The sequence below is a fragment of the Pseudophryne corroboree genome, chromosome 5 (genome assembly GCF_028390025.1).
Source record: "Pseudophryne corroboree isolate aPseCor3 chromosome 5, aPseCor3.hap2, whole genome shotgun sequence".
Classification (NCBI taxonomy): Eukaryota; Metazoa; Chordata; class Amphibia; order Anura; family Myobatrachidae; genus Pseudophryne; species Pseudophryne corroboree.
This window is the reverse complement of record NC_086448.1, coordinates 259,768,439-259,790,280: the sequence shown is the minus strand read 5'-3', so window position 1 is coordinate 259,790,280 and position 21,842 is coordinate 259,768,439. Positions and strand designations below refer to the sequence as shown.

The following is a 21,842-nucleotide window of genomic DNA, read 5'->3' as shown; positions in this document are numbered from 1 at the left end:
GAGGTAGCTGTGTGAGTAAGATTAGCGACCCTAGTGGCCGACACAAACACCGGGCCCATCTAGGAGTGGCACTGCAGTGTCACGCAGGATGTCCCTTCCAAAAAACCCTCCCCAAACAGCACATGACGCAAAGAAAAAAAGAGGCGCAATGAGGTAGCTGTGTGAGTAAGATTAGCGACCCTAGTGGCCGACACAAACACCGGGCCCATCTAGGAGTGGCACTGCAGTGTCACGCAGGATGTCCCTTCCAAAAAACCCTCCCCAAACAGCACATGACGCAAAGAAAAAAAGAGGCGCAATGAGGTAGCTGACTGTGTGAGTAAGATTAGCGACCCTAGTGGCCGACACAAACACCGGGCCCATTTAGGAGTGGCACTGCAGTGTCACGCAGGATGTCCCTTCCAAAAAACCCTCCCCAATCAGCACATGATGCAAAGAAAAAGAAAAGAAAAAAGAGGTGCAAGATGGAATTGTCCTTGGGCCCTCCCACCCACCCTTATGTTGTATAAACAAAACAGGACATGCACACTTTAACCAACCCATCATTTCAGTGACAGGGTCTGCCACACGACTGTGACTGATATGACGGGTTGGTTTGGACCCCCCCCAAAAAAGAAGCAATTAATCTCTCCTTGCACAAACTGGCTCTACAGAGGCAAGATGTCCACCTCATCATCACCCTCCGATATATCACCGTGTACATCCCCCTCCTCACAGATTATCAATTCGTCCCCACTGGAATCCACCATCTCAGCTCCCTGTGTACTTTGTGGAGGCAATTGCTGCTGGTCAATGTCTCCGCGGAGGAATTGATTATAATTCATTTTAATGAACATCATCTTCTCCACATTTTCTGGATGTAACCTCGTACGCCGATTGCTGACAAGGTGAGCGGCGGCACTAAACACTCTTTCGGAGTACACACTTGTGGGAGGGCAACTTAGGTAGAATAAAGCTAGTTTGTGCAAGGGCCTCCAAATTGCCTCTTTTTCCTGCCAGTATAAGTACGGACTGTGTGACGTGCCTACTTGGATGCGGTCACTCATATAATCCTCCACCATTCTATCAATGTTGAGAGAATCATATGCAGTGACAGTAGACGACATGTCCGTAATCGTTGTCAGGTCCTTCAGTCCGGACCAGATGTCAGCATCAGCAGTCGCTCCAGACGGCCCTGCATCACCGCCAGCGGGTGGGCTCGGAATTCTGAGCCTTTTCCTCGCACCCCCAGTTGCGGGAGAATGTGAAGGAGGAGATGTTGACAGGTCGCGTTCCGCTTGACTTGACAATTTTCTCACCAGCAGGTCTTTCAACCCCAGCAGACTTGTGTCTGCCGGAAAGAGAGATCCAAGGTAGGCTTTAAATCTAGGATCGAGCACGGTGGCCAAAATGTAGTGCTCTGATTTCAACAGATTGACCACCCGTGAATCCTTGTTAAGCGAATTAAGGGCTCCATCCACAAGTCCCACATGCCTAGCGGAATCGCTCCGTGTTAGCTCCTCCTTCAATGTCTCCAGCTTCTTCTGCAAAAGCCTGATGAGGGGAATGACCTGACTCAGGCTGGCAGTGTCTGAACTGACTTCACGTGTGGCAAGTTCAAAGGGCATCAGAACCTTGCACAACGTTGAAATCATTCTCCACTGCGCTTGAGACAGGTGCATTCCACCTACTATATCGTGCTCAATTGTATAGGCTTGAATGGCCTTTTGCTGCTCCTCCAACCTCTGAAGCATATAGAGGGTTGAATTCCACCTCGTTACCACTTCTTGCTTCAGATGATGGCAGGGCAGGTTCAGTAGTTTTTGGTGGTGCTCCAGTCTTCTGTACGTGGTGCCTGTACGCCGAAAGTGTCCCGCAATTCTTCTGGCCACCGACAGCATCTCTTGCACGCCCCTGTCGTTTTTTAAAAAATTCTGCACCACCAAATTCAAGGTATGTGCAAAACATGGGACGTGCTGGAATTTGCCCATATTTAATGCACACACAATATTGCTGGCGTTGTCCGATGCCACAAATCCACAGGAGAGTCCAATTGGGGTAAGCCATTCCGCGATGATCTTCCTCAGTTGCCGTAAGAGGTTTTCAGCTGTGTGCGTATTCTGGAAAGCGGTGATACAAAGCGTAGCCTGCCTAGGAAAGAGTTGGCGTTTGCGAGATGCTGCTACTGGTGCCGCCGCTGCTGTTCTTGCGGCGGGAGTCCATACATCTACCCAGTGGGCTGTCACAGTCATATAGTCCTGACCCTGCCCTGCTCCACTTGTCCACATGTCCGTGGTTAAGTGGACATTGGGTACAGCTGCATTTTTTAGGACACTGGTGACTCTTTTTCTGAGGTCTGTGTACATTTTCGGTATCGCCTGCCTAGAGAAATGGAACCTAGATGGTATTTGGTACCGGGGACACAGTACCTCCAACAAGTCTCTAGTTGGCTCTGCAGTAATGATGGATACCGGAACCACGTTTCTCACCACCCAGGATGCCAAGGCCTCAGTTATCCGCTTTGCAGCAGGATGACTGCTGTGATATTTCATCTTCCTCGCAAAGGACTGTTGGACAGTCAATTGCTTGGTGGAAGTAGTAAAAGTGGTCTTACGACTTCCCCTCTGGGATGACCATCGACTCCCAGCAGCAACAACAGCAGCGCCAGCAGCAGTAGGCGTTACACTCAAGGATGCATCGGAGGAATCCCAGGCAGGAGAGGAATCGTCAGAATTGCCAGTGACATGGCCTGCAGGACTATTGGCATTCCTGGGGAAGGAGGAAATTGACACTGAGGGAGTTGGTGGGGTGGTTTGCGTGAGCTTGGTTACAAGAGGAAGGGATTTACTGGTCAGTGGACTGCTTCCGCTGTCACCCAAAGTTTTTGAACTTGTCACTGACTTATTATGAATGCGCTGCAGGTGACGTATAAGGGAGGATGTTCCGAGGTGGTTAACGTCCTTACCCCTACTTATTACAGCTTGACAAAGGGAACACACGGCTTGACACCTGTTGTCCGCATTTCTGGTGAAATACCTCCACACCGAAGAGCTGATTTTTTTGGTATTTTCACCTGGCATGTCAACGGCCATATTCCTCCCACGGACAACAGGTGTCTCCCCGGGTGCCTGACTTAAACAAACCACCTCACCATCAGAATCCTCCTGGTCAATTTCCTCCCCAGCGCCAGCAACACCCATATCCTCCTCATCCTGGTGTACTTCAACACTGACATCTTCAATCTGACTATCAGGAACTGGACTGCGGGTGCTCCTTCCAGCACTTGCAGGGGGCGTGCAAATGGTGGAAGGCGCATGCTCTTCACGTCCAGTGTTGGGAAGGTCAGGCATCGCAACCGACACAATTGGACTCTCCTTGTGGATTTGGGATTTCGAAGAATGCACAGTTCTTTGCTGTGCTGCTTTTGCCAGCTTGAGTCTTTTCATTTTTCTAGCGAGAGGCTGAGTGCTTCCATCCTCATGTGAAGCTGAACCACTAGCCATGAACATAGGCCAGGGCCTCAGCCGTTCCTTGCCACTCCGTGTGGTAAATGGCATATTGGCAAGTTTACGCTTCTCCTCCGACAATTTTATTTTAGGTTTTGGAGTCCTTTTTTTACTGATATTTGGTGTTTTGGATTTGACATGCTCTGTACTATGACATTGGGCATCGGCCTTGGCAGACGACGTTGCTGGCATTTCATCGTCTCGGCCATGACTAGTGGCAGCAGCTTCAGCACGTGGTGGAAGTGGATCTTGATCTTTCCCTAATTTTGGAACCTCAACATTTTTGTTCTCCATATTTTAATAGGCACAACTAAAAGGCACCTCAGGTAAACAATGGAGATGGATACTAGTATACAATTATGGACTGCCTGCCGAGTGCAGACACAGAGGTAGCCACAGCCGTGAACTACCGTACTGTACTGTGTCTGCTGCTAATATAGACTGGTTGATAAAGAGATGTCTATGTAACTATGTATGTATAAAGAAGAAAGAAAAAAAAACCACGGTTAGGTGGTATACAATTATGGACGGACTGCCTGCCGAGTGCAGACACAGAGGTAGCCACAGCCGTGAACTACCGTACTGTACTGTGTCTGCTGCTAATAATATAGACTGGTTGATAAAGAGATGTCGTAGTAGTATGTATGTATAAAGAAGAAAGAAAAAAAAACCACGGTTAGGTGGTATACAATTATGGACGGACTGCCTGCCGAGTGCAGACACAGAGGTAGCCACAGCCGTGAACTACCGTACTGTACTGTGTCTGCTGCTAATATAGACTGGTTGATAAAGAGATGTCTATGTAACTATGTATGTATAAAGAAGAAAGAAAAAAAAACCACGGTTAGGTGGTATACAATTATGGACGGACTGCCTGCCGAGTGCAGACACAGAGGTAGCCACAGCCGTGAACTACCGTACTGTACTGTGTCTGCTGCTAATATAGACTGGTTGATAAAGAGATGTCTATGTAACTATGTATGTATAAAGAAGAAAGAAAAAAAAACCACGGTTAGGTGGTATACAATTATGGACGGACTGCCTGCCGAGTGCAGACACAGAGGTAGCCACAGCCGTGAACTACCGTACTGTACTGTGTCTGCTGCTAATATAGACTGGTTGATAAAGAGATGTCTATGTAACTATGTATGTATAAAGAAGAAAGAAAAAAAAACCACGGTTAGGTGGTATACAATTATGGACGGACAGCCTGCCGAGTGCAGACACAGAGGTAGCCACAGCCGTGAACTACCGTACTGTACTGTGTCTGCTGCTAATATAGACTGGTTGATAAAGAGATGTCTATGTAACTATGTATGTATAAAGAAGAAAGAAAAAAAAACCACGGTTAGGTGGTATACAATTATGGATGGACTGCCTGCCGAGTGCAGACACAGAGGTAGCCACAGTCGTGAACTACCGTACTGTACTGTGTCTGCTGCTAATATAGACTGGTTGATAAAGAGATGTCGTAGTAGTATGTATGTATAAAGAAGAAAAAAAAACCACGGTTAGGTGGTATACAATTATGGACGGACTGCCTGCCGAGTGCAGACACAGAGGTAGCCACAGCCGTGAACTACCGTACTGTGTCTGCTGCGACTGGATGATAAATGATATAAAAAATATATATATATCACTACTGCAGCCGGACAGGTATATATTATATATTATATAATGACGGACCTGCTGGACACTGTCTGTCAGCAGAATGAGTTTTATTTTTATAGAATAAAAAAAACAACAACACACAAGTGAAGTCACACGACGAGTGTTTAACTTTTTCAGGCAATCACAATATAAGTATACTACTAACTATACTGGTGGTCAGTGTGGTCAGGTCACTGGTCAGTCACACTGGCAGTGGCACTCCTGCAGCAAAAGTGTGCACTGTTTAATTTTAATATAATATTATGTACTCCTGGCTCCTGCTATAACCTATAACTGGCACTGCAGTGCTCCCCAGTCTCCCCCACAATTATAAGCTGTGTGAGCTGAGCAGTCAGACAGATATATAATATATATAGATGATGCAGCACACTGGGCTGAGCCTGAGCAGTGCACACAGATATGGTATGTGACTGAGTCACTGTGTGTATCGCTTTTTTCAGGCAGAGAACGGATATATTAAATAAACTGCACTGTCTGGTGGTCACTCACTATATAATATTATGTACTCCTGGCTCCTGCTATAACCTATAACTGGCACTGCAGTGCTCCCCAGTCTCCCCCACAATTATAAGCTGTGTGAGCTGAGCAGTCAGACAGATATATAATATATATAGATGATGCAGCACACTGGGCTGAGCCTGAGCAGTGCACACAGATATGGTATGTGACTGAGTCACTGTGTGTATCGCTTTTTTCAGGCAGAGAACGGATATATTAAATAAACTGCACTGTCTGGTGGTCACTCACTAGTAAACTCTCTGCACTCTCTACACTTCTACAGTACTCCTCCTAGTCCTAAGCTCCAGTAAATCTCTCTCTCTTATAATCTAAATGGAGAGGACGCCAGCCACGTCCTCTCCCTATCAATCTCAATGCACGTGTGAAAATGGCGGCGACGCGCGGCTCCTTATATAGAATCCGAGTCTCGCGATAGAATCCGAGCCTCGCGAGAATCCGACAGCGTCATGATGACGTTCGGGTGCGCTCGGGTTAACCGAGCAAGGCGGGAAGATCCGAGTCGCTCGGACCCGTGAAAAAAAACATGAAGTTCGGGCGGGTTCGGATTCAGAGAAACCGAACCCGCTCATCTCTAAAAACCACCCTTTCGGGTTTTGGTTTTGGATCCGGATGATATTTTTTAGAAAAACATAAAAATAGCTAAAATAACAGAATTTGGGGGTCATTTTGATCCTACGGTATTATTACCCTCAATAACATTAATTTACACTCATTTCCAGTCTATTCTGAACACCTCACAATATTGTTTTTAAGCCTAAAAGTTGCACCGAGATAGCTGTATGACTAAGCTAAGCGACAAAAGTGTGCGGCACAAACACCTGGCCCATCTAGGAGTGGCACTGCAATGGCACGTAAAAAAAACACCAGTCCCCAAACAGCACATCATGTAAAAAAGTAAAAGAGGTGCAATGAGGTAGATGTATGACTAAGCTAAGCGACACAAGTGTGCGGCACAAACATCTGGCCCATCTAGGGTTAGCCCTGCAGTCCCACTGCACTAATGACGGATACCAGACATAGCAATCAAGGCCTCAGTTATCCGCTTTGCAACAGGATGACTGCTGTCATATTTCATCTTCCTCGCAAAGGACTGTTGGACAGTCACTTGCTTAGTTGAAGTACAGGTTGAGTATCCCTTATCCAAAATGCTTGGGACCAGAGGAATTTTGGATATCGGATTTTTCCGTATTTTGGAATAATTGCATACCATAATGAGATATCATGGTGATGGGACCTAAATCTAAGCACAGAATGCATTTATGTTACAAATACACTTTATACACCCAGCCTGATGGTAATTTTAGCAAATATTTTGTATAACTTTGTGCATTAAGCAAAGTGTGTGTACATTCACACAATTCATTTATGTTTCATATACACCTTATGCACACAGCCTGAAGGTCATTTAAAACAATATTTTTAATAACTTAGAGTATTAAACAAAGTTTGTGTACATTGAGCCATCAAAAAACAAAGGTTTCACTATCTCAGTCTCACTCAAAAAAGTCCGTATTTCGGAATATTCCGTATTTCGGAATATTTGGATATGGGATACTCAACCTGTAGTATGAGTGGTCTTCCGACTTCCCCTCTGTGATGACGATCAACTCCCAGCAGCAAAAACAGCAGCAGTAGGAGGAAGTGGTTCTTGATATTTCCCTATTTTATCTACCAAATTTTTGTTCTCCATTATTTTTCTGGAGTTATATAACAAAATGCAGCACAGGAGAGCGTACCTCTATACCACACAGGGCAAACCCTGTAAAAATTATTTGGATTCAATATTAATAACCCCTTTATTTGGAGTAAATAATATACAGCAATATACAGCACAGGACAGCACCACTGAACTTATATGGCAGCACCACTGGACTGAACTTATACGGCATTACAACTGGATTTATACAGCAGTACCACTGGACATACACGGCAGTATCACTGGAATTATACGGCAGTACCACTGGACATATATGGCAGTACCACTGGATTTATACGACAGTATCACTGGACCTATACGGCAGTATCACTGGACTTATACAGCAGTACCACTGGACATATACGGCAGTATCAATGGACATATACGGCAGTATCACTGGACTTATACGGCAGTACCACTGGACATATACGGCAGTATCACTGGAATTATATGGCAGTACCACTGGACGTATACGGCAGTATCACTGGATTTATATGGCAGTACCACTGGGCATATACGGCAGTACCACTGGACTGGATTTATTTGGCAGTATCACTGGACATATACGGCAGTATCACTGGACTTATATGGCAGTACCACTGGACTTATATGGCAGTATCACTGGACTGTATTATAAGGCAATACCACTGGACATATATGGCAGTATCACTGGACTGGATTTATACGGTAGTACAACTGGATTTATATGGCAGTACCACTGGACATGTATGGCAGTACCACTGGACACATTCGGCAGTATCACTGGATTTATACGGCAGTATCACTGGATTGGATTAATACGGGAGAACCACTGGATTTATACTAGAGATGAGCGGGTTCGGTTTCTCTGAATCCGAACCCGCCCGAACTTCATGTTTTTTTTCACGGGTCCGAGCGACTCGGATCTTCCCGCCTTGCTCGGTTAACCCGAGCGCGCCCGAACGTCATCATGACGCTGTCGGATTCTCGCGAGGCTCGGATTCTATCGCGAGACTCGGATTCTATATAAGGAGCCGCGCGTCGCCGCCATTTTCACACGTGCATTGAGATTGATAGGGAGAGGACGTGGCTGGCGTCCTCTCTATTTAGATTATAAGAGAGAGAGATTTACTGGAGCTTAGGACTAGGAGGAGTACTGTAGAAGTGTAGAGAGTGCAGAGAGTTTACTAGTGAGTGACCACCAGACAGTGCAGTTTATTTAATATATCCGTTCTCTGCCTGAAAAAAGCGATACACACAGTGACTCAGTCACATACCATATCTGTGTGCACTGCTCAGGCTCAGCCCAGTGTGCTGCATCATCTATATATATTATATATCTATCTGACTGCTCAGCTCACACAGCTTATAATTGTGGGGGAGACTGGGGAGCACTGCAGTGCCAGTTATAGGTTATAGCAGGAGCCAGGAGTACATAATATTATATAGTGAGTGACCACCAGACAGTGCAGTTTATTTAATATATCCGTTCTCTGCCTGAAAAAAGCGATACACACAGTGACTCAGTCACATACCATATCTGTGTGCACTGCTCAGGCTCAGCCCAGTGTGCTGCATCATCTATATATATTATATATCTGTCTGACTGCTCAGCTCACACAGCTTATAATTGTGGGGGAGACTGGGGAGCACTGCAGTGCCAGTTATAGGTTATAGCAGGAGCCAGGAGTACATAATATTATATTAAAATTAAACAGTGCACACTTTTGCTGCAGGAGTGCCACTGCCAGTGTGACTGACCAGTGACCTGACCACACTGACCACCAGTATAGTTAGTAGTATACTTATATTGTGATTGCCTGAAAAAGTTAAACACTCGTCGTGTGACTTCACTTGTGTGTTGTTTTTTTTTTTATTCTATAAAAATAAAACTCATTCTGCTGACAGACAGTGTCCAGCAGGTCCGTCATTATATAATATATAATATATACCTGTCCGGCTGCAGTAGTGATATATATATATTTTTTATATCATTTATCATCCAGTCGCAGCAGACACAGTACGGTAGTTCACGGCTGTGGCTACCTCTGTGTCTGCACTCGGCAGGCAGTCCGTCCATAATTGTATACCACCTAACCGTGGTTTTTTTTCTTCTTTATACATACATACTACTACGACATCTCTTTATCAACCAGTCTATATTAGCAGCAGGCACAGTACAGTACGGTAGTTCACGGCTGTGGCTACCTCTGTGTCTGCACTCGGCAGGCAGTCCGTCCATAATTGTATACCACCTAACCGTGGTTTTTTTTTCTTTCTTCTTTATACATACATAGTTACATAGACATCTCTTTATCAACCAGTCTATATTAGCAGCAGACACAGTACAGTACGGTAGTTCACGGCTGTGGCTACCTCTGTGTCTGCACTCGGCAGGCAGTCCATAATTGTATACTAGTATCCATCTCCATTGTTTACCTGAGGTGCCTTTTAGTTGTGCCTATTAAAATATGGAGAACAAAAATGTTGAGGTTCCAAAATTAGGGAAAGATCAAGATCCATTTCCACCTCGTGCTGAAGCTGCTGCCACTAGTCATGGCCGAGACGATGAAATGCCAGCAACGTCGTCTGCCAAGGCCGATGCCCAATGTCATAGTACAGAGCATGTCAAATCCAAAACACCAAATATCAGTAAAAAAAGGACTCCAAAACCTAAAATAAAATTGTCGGAGGAGAAGCGTAAACTTGCCAATATGCCATTTACCACACGGAGTGGCAAGGAACGGCTGAGGCCCTGGCCTATGTTCATGGCTAGTGGTTCAGCTTCACATGAGGATGGAAGCACTCAGCCTCTCGCTAGAAAACTGAAAAGACTCAAGCTGGCAAAAGCACCGCAAAGAACTGTGCGTTCTTCGAAATCCCAAATCCACAAGGAGAGTCCAATTGTGTCGGTTGCGATGCCTGACCTTCCCAACACTGGACGTGAAGATCATGCGCCTTCCACCATTTGCACGCCCCCTGCAAGTGCTGGAAGGAGCACCCGCAGTCCAGTTCCTGATAGTCAGATTGAAGATGAAGATGTTGAAGTACACCAGGATGAGGAGGATATGGGTGTTGCTGGCGCTGGGGAGGAAATTGACCAGGAGGATTCTGATGGTGAGGTGGTTTGTTTAAGTCAGGCACCCGGGGAGACACCTGTTGTCCGTGGGAGGAATATGGCCGTTGACATGCCTGGTGAAAATACCAAAAAAATCAGCTCTTCAGTGTGGAGGTATTTCAACAGAAAAGCGGACAACAGGTGTCAAGCCGTGTGTTGCCTTTGTCAAGCTGTAATAAGTAGGGGTAAGGACGTTAACCACCTCGGAACATCCTCCCTTATACGTCACCTGCAGCGCATTCATAATAAGTCAGTGACAAGTTCAAAAAATTTGGGCGACAGCGGAAGCAGTCCACTGACCAGTAAATCCCTTCCTCTTGTAACCAAGCTCACGCAAACCACCCCACCAACTCCCTCAGTGTCAATTTCCTCCTTCCCCAGGAATGCCAATAGTCCTGCAGGCCATGTCACTGGCAATTCTGACGAGTCCTCTCCTGCCTGGGATTCCTCCGATGCATCCTTGCGTGTAACGCCTACTGCTGCTGGCGCTGCTGTTGTTGCTGCTGGGAGTCGATGGTCATCCCAGAGGGGAAGTCGTAAGCCCACTTGTACTACTTCCAGTAAGCAATTGACTGTCCAACAGTCCTTTGCGAGGAAGATGAAATATCACAGCAGTCATCCTGCTGCAAAGCGGATAACTGAGGCCTTGACAACTATGTTGGTGTTAGACGTGCGTCCGGTATCCGCCGTTAGTTCACAGGGAACTAGACAATTTATTGAGGCAGTGTGCCCCCGTTACCAAATACCATCTAGGTTCCACTTCTGTAGGCAGGCGATACCGAGAATGTACACGGACGTCAGAAAAAGACTCACCAGTGTCCTAAAAAATGCAGTTGTACCCAATGTCCACTTAACCACGGACATGTGGACAAGTGGAGCAGGGCAGGGTCAGGACTATATGACTGTGACAGCCCACTGGGTAGATGTATGGACTCCCGCCGCAAGAACAGCAGCGGCGGCACCAGTAGCAGCATCTCGCAAACGCCAACTCTTTCCTAGGCAGGCTACGCTTTGTATCACCGCTTTCCAGAATACGCACACAGCTGAAAACCTCTTACGGCAACTGAGGAAGATCATCGCGGAATGGCTTACCCCAATTGGACTCTCCTGTGGATTTGTTGCATCGGACAACGCCAGCAATATTGTGTGTGCATTAAATATGGGCAAATTCCAGCACGTCCCATGTTTTGCACATACCTTGAATTTGGTGGTGCAGAATTTTTTAAAAAACGACAGGGGCGTGCAAGAGATGCTGTCGGTGGCCAGAAGAATTGCGGGACACTTTCGGCGTACAGGCACCACGTACAGAAGACTGGAGCACCACCAAAAACTACTGAACCTGCCCTGCCATCATCTGAAGCAAGAAGTGGTAACGAGGTGGAATTCAACCCTCTATATGCTTCAGAGGTTGGAGGAGCAGCAAAAGGCCATTCAAGCCTATACAATTGAGCACGATATAGTAGGTGGAATGCACCTGTCTCAAGCGCAGTGGAGAATGATTTCAACGTTGTGCAAGGTTCTGATGCCCTTTGAACTTGCCACACGTGAAGTCAGTTCAGACACTGCCAGCCTGAGTCAGGTCATTCCCCTCATCAGGCTTTTGCAGAAGAAGCTGGAGACATTGAAGGAGGAGCTAACACGGAGCGATTCCGCTAGGCATGTGGGACTTGTGGATGGAGCCCTTAATTCGCTTAACAAGGATTCACGGGTGGTCAATCTGTTGAAATCAGAGCACTACATTTTGGCCACCGTGCTCGATCCTAGATTTAAAGCCTACCTTGGATCTCTCTTTCCGGCAGACACAAGTCTGCTGGGGTTGAAAGACCTGCTGGTGACAAAATTGTCAAGTCAAGCGGAACGCGACCTGTCAACATCTCCTCCTTCACATTCTCCCGCAACTGGGGGTGCGAGGAAAAGGCTCAGAATTCCGAGCCCACCCGCTGGCGGTGATGCAGGGCAGTCTGGAGCGACTGCTGATGCTGACATCTGGTCCGGACTGAAGGACCTGACAACGATTACGGACATGTCGTCTACTGTCACTGCATATGATTCTCTCAACATTGATAGAATGGTGGAGGATTATATGAGTGACCGCATCCAAGTAGGCACGTCACACAGTCCGTACTTATACTGGCAGGAAAAAGAGGCAATTTGGAGGCCCTTGCACAAACTGGCTTTATTCTACCTAAGTTGCCCTCCCACAAGTGTGTACTCCGAAAGAGTGTTTAGTGCCGCCGCTCACCTTGTCAGCAATCGGCGTACGAGGTTACATCCAGAAAATGTGGAGAAGATGATGTTCATTAAAATGAATTATAATCAATTCCTCCGCGGAGACATTGACCAGCAGCAATTGCCTCCACAAAGTACACAGGGAGCTGAGATGGTGGATTCCAGTGGGGACGAATTGATAATCTGTGAGGAGGGGGATGTACACGGTGATATATCGGAGGGTGATGATGAGGTGGACATCTTGCCTCTGTAGAGCCAGTTTGTGCAAGGAGAGATTAATTGCTTCTTTTTTGGGGGGGGTCCAAACCAACCCGTCATATCAGTCACAGTCGTGTGGCAGACCCTGTCACTGAAATGATGGGTTGGTTAAAGTGTGCATGTCCTGTTTTGTTTATACAACATAAGGGTGGGTGGGAGGGCCCAAGGACAATTCCATCTTGCACCTCTTTTTTCTTTTCTTTTTCTTTGCATCATGTGCTGATTGGGGAGGGTTTTTTGGAAGGGACATCCTGCGTGACACTGCAGTGCCACTCCTAAATGGGCCCGGTGTTTGTGTCGGCCACTAGGGTTGCTAATCTTACTCACACAGTCAGCTACCTCATTGCGCCTCTTTTTTTCTTTGCGTCATGTGCTGTTTGGGGAGGGTTTTTTGGAAGGGCCATCCTGCGTGACACTGCAGTGCCACTCCTAGATGGGCCCGGTGTTTGTGTCGGCCACTAGGGTCGCTAATCTTACTCACACAGCTACCTCATTGCGCCTCTTTTTTTCTTTGCGTCATGTGCTGTTTGGGGAGGGTTTTTTGGAAGGGACATCCTGCGTGACACTGCAGTGCCACTCCTAGATGGGCCCGGTGTTTGTGTCGGCCACTAGGGTCGCTTATCTTACACAGCGACCTCGGTGCAAATTTTAGGACTAAAAATAATATTGTGAGGTGTGAGGTATTCAAAATAGACTGAAAATGAGTGGAAATTATGGTTATTGAGGTTAATAATACTATGGGATCAAAATGACCCCCAAATTCTATGATTTAAGCTGTTTTTTAGGGTTTTTTGAAAAAAACACCCGAATCCAAAACACACCCGAATCCGACAAAAAAAATTCGGTGAGGTTTTGCCAAAACGCGTTCGAACCCAAAACACGGCCGCGGAACCGAACCCAAAACCAAAACACTAAACCCGAAAAATTTCAGGCGCTCATCTCTAATTTATACGGCAGTACCACTGGACATATATGTTTTGCCTCGTTCTGGTTTCCGAGTCTGGCGGGAAGTCCCGAGCCGGACTCGGATGCGGGCTCGGGACGTGAAGTTCGGGGGGGTTCGGTTCTTTTCATATTTCTTTATTTCCTCAGTAGACACTTTTTTTTAATGAAAATGCATATAGTCAGGATAAATTGTAAACTTTAAATGTGCTTTAAATATCCAAACACCACTAAATTCTACAGTATGTACAGCCTGCATTCTGCTTTCATGGCAACCTATTATCCATATTATGGGGTTTATGTGTTGGAGGGGATACAGTGCAGAATCGGGCAAATCAGGGGAGGAGTGAGGGAGAAGAGGTTGGGTACGATATCCCGATGGTCGGGATCCCGGCGGTCAGAATACCGACGTCGGGATCCCGACTGCCAGAATGACGGCAGGGGGGCGAGCGCAGCGAAGCCCCTTCCGGTCTTGAGGCGCTCGCCACGCTGCGGGCTCGGTGCGCTCGACACGCTGCAGGCTCGGTGGCTGCTGTGCACGCCACAGGTTCTATTCCCACTCCTTGCGTGTGATGGACACCCAGGAGTGGGAATAGCTATGGCAGCACTGCCGGAATTCTGGTGGTCGGGATCCTGGTGTTGGTGTTCTAACCGCCAGGATCCTTACTACATCCCGGGAGAAGGGCACAGGTGTTGGTGTGTACCAGAACTGCGAGTGCTGGTAGGTTGGGGATGTCACTGTAGGCACTGCTGGCGTGTGTTTTAGGGATTCATAGATGTTATGGTAAGGTGTATGTGTTTGTTGATTAAAAGGTACACAGATATAGTGGGAAAGTGTTTATTATTGATTGCAGCTTAATAGTCACAGTGCTCAGTTTATAGGTGGTGTACATTTAGGCAGTGTTGGACTGGGGCATGAAGGGCCCACCGGGGAATGCAGTGGAAGGGGCCCATGTTTAGGGGTGTGGTCAGTCTCCAGAGGGGGTGTGGCCATCCGCTACATTGGTTTGCCTAACCATTAGTGAGTGCATGGGCTGGGCCTCTTGACAATTATATAAATACTGCTAGTGTGTGCATGATAATGTATCAGATAAATATTGGCAATGCACTGTAGAGAATACATCATAGACCAGTGCAGTATAAGGTAACAATTGTATAATTCAAGAACACAGTCTGGAACCTGATCACAGGAGGGGGAGGAGCGCCCCCCCCCCAGGCATTGGGGCCCACCGGTGGTTTCCCCTGTACCCCTGTGGGCCAGTCCGACCCTGCATTTAGGGCAGCATTCCCAACCTCAGTCCTCAAGGCATACTTACAGTTCAAATTTTAGTGATATCCAGACTTCAGCACAGGTGGTTAAATCAAAATAACTGAGGTACTAATTAAATCACCTGTGCTCAAGCATGGATATCACTAAAACCTGGACTGTTAGTGTGCCTTGAGGACCGAGGTTGGTAATGCCTGCTTTAGGGATAACCCTTATTGAATATATCAGTAGAAGACAGGTATACATACCTCACAACATGACCCTCTCCAGGAGGGACAGAATGCTCTGCTCCTGGACTTCCCTCTTAATTTATGATTTCCATCACCTGTGCTGAAACACCTTTCTTATCCATTAACCTGTTCAAAAAAAGTGCCAGCAATGATAAATTAAGAGAAAAGTCCAGAAGAAGAGCATTTTGTCCCACCTGGAGAGGGTCATGTTGGGAGGTATGGGTATACTCACACTAGGGGCCTAATTCTGAGTTGATCGCAGCAGCAATTTTGTTAGCAATTGGGCAAAACCATTTGCACTGCAGGGGGGGCAGATATAACATGTGCAGAGAGAGTTAAATTTGGGTGGGGTGTATTCAAACTGAAATCTAAATTGCAGTGTAAAAATAAAGCAGCCAGTATTTACCCTGCACAGAAACAAAATAACCCACCCAGGGGCGTCAGAACATTTTTGGTTGGGGGGGGGGGGCAAGATAAAATCTCAGTTTGGCGCCCCTAGCTCCAGGCCACTTTAGACAGGTCTCTTGCACCTGTATGGAACTCTATGGAGCAGCTGGGAGTGGCTCCTTGTACACATTACACCTGGTAGAGCCCCTTATACACATTATGCCAGGTAGAGCCCATTATACACATTATGCTAAGTGGAGTTCATTATACACATTACACCTGGTAGAGCTCATTATACACAATATGCCTGGTAGAGCCCATTATACACATTACGCCTGGTAGAGCCCATTACACATGTTACACATTACGCCTGGAAGAGCCCATTACACATGTTACACATTACGCCTGGTAGAGCCCATTACACGTTACACATTACACCTGGTAGAGCCCATTATACACATTACGCCTCGTAGAGCCCATTACACATTACGCCTGGTAGAGCCCATTACGCATATTACACATTACGCCAGATAGAGCCCATATATACATTACGCCTGGTAGAGCCCATTATACACATCTGCTAGTTAAGTGCCTCCTCCTCATTGTTCATCTTCCTACTGCTTCCTCAATGCAATGCAAAGGTCATGAACTTGGGATTGAATTGTAAGCAGGTGATGGATCCGGTGTGCTTGACATCCAGTACGGACACTTTAATGCTGCTCTCTCCATTACATACATGGATCTTGCCATCTTCCAACCCGATTATAATGAACTGAGAATCCGGGGTGAAAGAAGCTTCTAGTGTGACCGTTTTACTGTTGTTATAACCCCCTTTAAATGCATCAACCAGCCTCAGGAAGCCGCCATTGGTAGAGAGAAGAATTAATTTTCCATCATTGCTAAATTTGAGTGACGTCCATTCGCAGGTGCGGTCATAGGGGGTCATTCCGAGTTGTTCACTCGCTAGCAGTATTTAGCAGCCGTGCAAATGTTAAGCCGCCACCCATTGGGAGTGTATCTTAGCTTAGCAGAAGTACGAACAAATGCATCGCAGAGCGGCAGCAAAAAAAAATTGTGCCGTTTCAGAGTAGCTCCAGATCTACTCAGCGCTTGCGATCACATCAGACTATTCAGTTCCGGATTTGAAGTCACAAACACACCCTGCGTTCTCCCAGCCACGCCTGCATTTTTCCTGGCACGCCTGCGTTTTTCCGAACACTCCCTGAAAATGGTGAGTTGACACCCAGAAACGCCCCTTTCCTATCAATCACTCTGCGGCGGCCATTGCAACTGAAAAGCTTCGCTCGACTTTGTGTGAAACTACATTGGCTGTTGTGAGAGTACTTCGTGCGTGCGCATTGCGACGCATACGCATGCGCAGAAGTGCCATTTTTCCACTTAATCGCTGCAAACATTTTTAGCTAGCGATCAACTCGGAATGACCCCCACAGTTCATCTTAGAGGTGGCAAATGGACCCTTATCAAAAGAGCGAAGATCATACAGATTTTTGTTGCAGGAATTAATTCCTGCAGCAAAAATAAGACCCTTTGGGTCAAATGAGCACACTAGTTTCCCCTGTAAGTGCATCAGACCCTGACAGTTGGGAGACCGGAGGTCCCACAGGCGGATAGTTTTATCCAAGGACCCAGAAATAAACGCATCGTCCACCGGAGACATAGATAACGCAACGGCCCTTTTATTGTGGCCGGGAAGTAACGGCTATATTTATTATCATGAGAGAGGAAAAATATATACAGCGCTAATTGACACAATGAGATCTAAGCAAATGTGTATTTAATAATAATTTAAAAAAAGCTTATACAAATAAAAAAGTATCAATCTGAAATGAATATATATAAAATCTATATCTCACTATTGGATCTTTGGTGGGCTTTGAGACCTAATTAATACTAGCACCAATTAATATGCAATGGCACCAAATGGCATATATATAACCAGCACAAATACAGTCATGAATAAGGACCAAGTGTATAATAATTCATCCAATTGGATGTGGTTACCAAGTCTGTGTTCCGTTTAAAGAGGCTCCCATAGATGCAAATTCATGTAGCAACGGCAGCAATAGTTGGAGTCCTGGTTCACAGTTCAATGGATGCTCCGTGTTCCAATGAGTGGGTTCTCCTATAGAAAATGGTAGGCGATGGCAGTGCCAATGTGGAGTCCTGATTCACGGAGACAAATGAAGTGCAGGGTCCTGCCTGTAGATGGTGGTGCAATGGTGGTGCTGGTCAGCAAAAGTCCACACAAGGTCTCAACCTAACGCGTTTCACTGCTCCAGGCAGCTTTGTCAAAGGTCTTTATATTATTGATATTTATTATCATGAAGAGAGATGGTATCATCAATTTTATTGGAGCTATAAACTACGGTATTTGCTGCATGTGTGTATCGGATGAGATCCACACAGTACTTCTTGCTGTACAGTGTCCTCTTGGGCTTGCCCTCCTGGTAGTCGTACAGCACGATGGAGTCGTCGTCGCAGCTGGAAATGACTGTCTCCCCGCCAGGACTGAAGTCAAAGCAGTTGATCTTATCGGAGTTCTCGCGGAAAATCTTTGCAACCCGGAAGCTGTGCAGCACGTTGTCGGTCAGCTTCATGGCTGCCCCAGGGGGTAGGGTGATGCGCCCCGATGCAGAAGGGCCACAGAATATGGGGGTGCAGGCAGGGGCGGATTGGGATCTAAAACCAGCCCTAATAGGAGTGGGGTCTGTTGGGGGGGGGGGGGGAGTCTGTCAAGTGGGCGGGATCACTGCTCAGAAGGCCTGAAAACAGGCATGTATGTAAAGTGCGCTTCATGGGGAAGGGTGTGGCCACATAATAGTGCCAATTCACAATACACCACACAGTAGTGCTGCTTATACACACTGCACCATGTAGAACCTCCTATACACACTGCAACAGGTAGAGCATGTTATACATATTGCGCCAGGTAGAGCACGGTACACACTTTGCGCCAGGCAGAGCACGTTATACACATTGCACCAGGTAAAGCACATTATACTGTACACATTGCACCAGGAAGAGCACGTTATACACTTTGCGCCAGGCAGAGTCCATTATACACTTTGCGCCAGGCAGATCACATTATATACATTGCACCAGGTAAAGCATATTATACACATTGCACTAGGTAGAGCATGTTATACACGTTGTGCCAGGCGGGTGTAGTTCGGCTGACCGGCGGTCAGGAGACCGCCGGTCAGCTTACCGACGCCGGGATCCCGGCAGCATACCGATGCCAGGATCCCGGCAGCATACCGATGCCGGGATCCCTGCGGGGAGGGGCGAGTGCAGCAAGCCCTTTGCGGGCTCGGTGGCGACCTGCGGTCGCCATGGGTTCTATTCCCACTCTATGGGTGTCGTGGACACCCACTAGTGGGAATAGTCTCTGTTGGTCGGCATGCCGACCATCGGGATAGTGAGCCGTCGGGATGGTGGAGGAGGTCATGTGACTGTCGGTCTCCCGACCACCGGTCACATGAATACCACCCGTGCCAGGCAGAGCACGTTATACACTTTGCGCCAGGCAGAGCACGTTATACACTTTGCGCCAGGCAGAGCACATTATTACACATTGCACCAGGTAAAGTACATTATACACATTGCACCCGGAAGAGCACATTGTACACTTTGCGCCAGGCAGAGCACATTATTACACATTGCACCAGGTAAAGCACATTGGCCCTCCGAGTTGATCGCTCGCTAGCTGCTTTTAGCAGCAGTGCAAATGCTAAGCCGCCTGCCTCTGGGAGTGTATCTTAGCTTAGCCTAAGTGCGAACGAAACATTAGCAGAATTGCTCGAAAATCTTTTCCTGCAGTTTCTGAGTAGCTCCAGACCTACTCCTAGATTGCGATCACTGCAGACTGTTTAGTCCCTGGTTTGACATCACAAACACGCCCTGCATTCGGCCAGCCACTCCCCCGTTTCTCCAGCCACTCCTGCGTTTTAGCCTGACACGCCTGCGTTTTTTAGCACACTCCCGGAAAGCGGCCAGTTTCCGCCCAGAAACACCCACTTCCTGTCAATCACTCACCGAGCAGTAGAGCGACTGAAAAGCGTTGCTCGCCCCTGTGGAAAATTGCATAGTTTTGTGTGAAATTACTTGTCGCGTGCGCCCTGCGGCCCATACGCATGCGCAGAACATACAATATTTAGCCTGATCGCTATGCTGCGAAAAACGGCAGCGAGCGATCAACTCGGAATGAGGGCCATTATACTGTACACATTGCACATTATACACATTGCACCAGGAAGAGCACGTTGTACACATTGCACCAGGCAAAGCACATTATATACATATTGCACCATACTGTACTGTAAGTCTTGGCCCACTGAATACATAAGCATGCCGTTTTAAAAATACCTCTGGCAGCTTGCAGGCTAGTACATTTAGCCCTGGGTGCTTCAGAGCACTTACAGAGGTGCCCTGGTTTGGACAGCTCTGGCCACTCAGTCAGTGCCCTGGCTGCCCCTGGTCATTACGGTGACGGCAGCACTCTTCATTGCTGCTGTTCCGGCTTTAATTCCACATCTCCAGCAGCACGCTTCATTGCTGTGGCTCGGGCTTGCATGGCTCCAGCAGCACGCTTCATTGCCATGGCTTCCTGCTTGCATGTGCAAAAGCTCTGATCACGGCAGCAGCAGCCGTGTATATATGAACCGGCCAGAGCGTGGGGGGAGCACGGCCGCTGGAGTTAGCAGGGGGGGGCGGCCGACCAGTGGACTGTCCCGGCATCCCGGCGCCCCAATGCACCGCTGGGTGCAGGTATACAGGGGATAGGGGGGTGCACCTGAGGTAATGGGAGGGGGGGGGGCTGAGGATGGGGGGTTATTGGAGCACGGGTGAGGTGATGGGGCACAGTGGGGGCAGGATATGGGGGCACAGGGAAAGAGGGGAGGTGTTGGGGCACAGGGAGTTGGAGGAGGTGTTGGGGCACAGGAAGAGGGAAAGTGTTTGGGCACACAGAAAGGTGGAGGTATTGGGGCACAGAGAGAGGGGGATGTTGGGGTACAGATATGGGGGCACAGGGAATGGCCTGAGCAGTAATAAGATTCCTCACACTGGCCCTCTCCTGGCTGTCAGGCACTTTGTGGTGACTGGTACGCACCCCTGGGGCTGGTGGCTGGGGGTGACTGAGCTCGGGTTCCCAGAGGCCGGCACACGGGGACAGCAGTGACCAGCGGCTCGAGTTGGCGCCTCCCGCCCGCGCTCAGACGCTGCAGGAACGAGGTGGGGGGCGGAGCGCACGGGGAAGGCAGCTTCAGCGCTGCTTGCTGTGTACAAGCAGTGCCGGACTCACCGCTGCTAATACAGCGCGGGCAGCGCTGAAGCTGGTGGCTGCGGGTCCGGGTGGACTGGATGGCGCCTCTCTCAAGTTTTGGGGGGAGCGAGCTGCCCCCTTGCCCCCCCCCCCATTCCGACGCCTCTGAACCCACCCAAATCTAACTCTCTCTGCAAATGTTATATCTGCCTCCCCTGCAGTGCACATGGTTTTGCCCAACTGCTAAAAAATGTCCTGCTGCGATCAACTTGAGTTGATCGCAGCAGGAAATTTGTTAGCAGTTGGGCAAAACCATGTGCACTGCAGGGTGGCAGATATAACATGTGCAGAGAGAGTTCGATTTGGGTAGGGTGTGTTCAAACTGAAATCTAAATTGCAGTGTAAAAATAAAGCAGCCAGTAATTACTAGAGATGAGCGGGTTCGGTTTCTCTGAATCCGAACCCGCCCGAACTTCATGGTTTTTTTCACGGGTCCGAGCAGACTCGGATCCTCCCGCCTTGCTCGGTTAACCCGAGCGCGCCCGAACGTCATCATGACGCTGTCGGATTCTCGCGAGACTCGGATTCTATATAAGGAGCCGCGCGTCGCCGCCATTTTCACACGTGCATTGAGATTGATAGGGAGAGGACGTGGCTGGCGTCCTCTCCATTTAGATTAGAAGAGAGAGAGAGAGAGAGATTGACCTGATTTACTGGAGTTTAGGAGTACTGCAGAAGTGTAGAGAGTGCAGAGTTTACTAGTGACTGACCACAGTG

The 21,842-nt window shown here is 47.8% G+C and overlaps 1 protein-coding gene and 1 pseudogene across 2 annotated transcripts in view; one reads left to right on the top strand and one right to left on the bottom strand.

Moving 5' to 3' along the window:
* GADL1 (glutamate decarboxylase like 1) overlaps positions 1–21,842 on the top strand; it is a 604,742-nt gene that overhangs the window by 36,892 nt on the left and 546,008 nt on the right. The window lies entirely within an intron of this gene.
* Positions 16,407–18,399, bottom strand: LOC134928706 (WD repeat-containing protein 82-like; annotated as a pseudogene).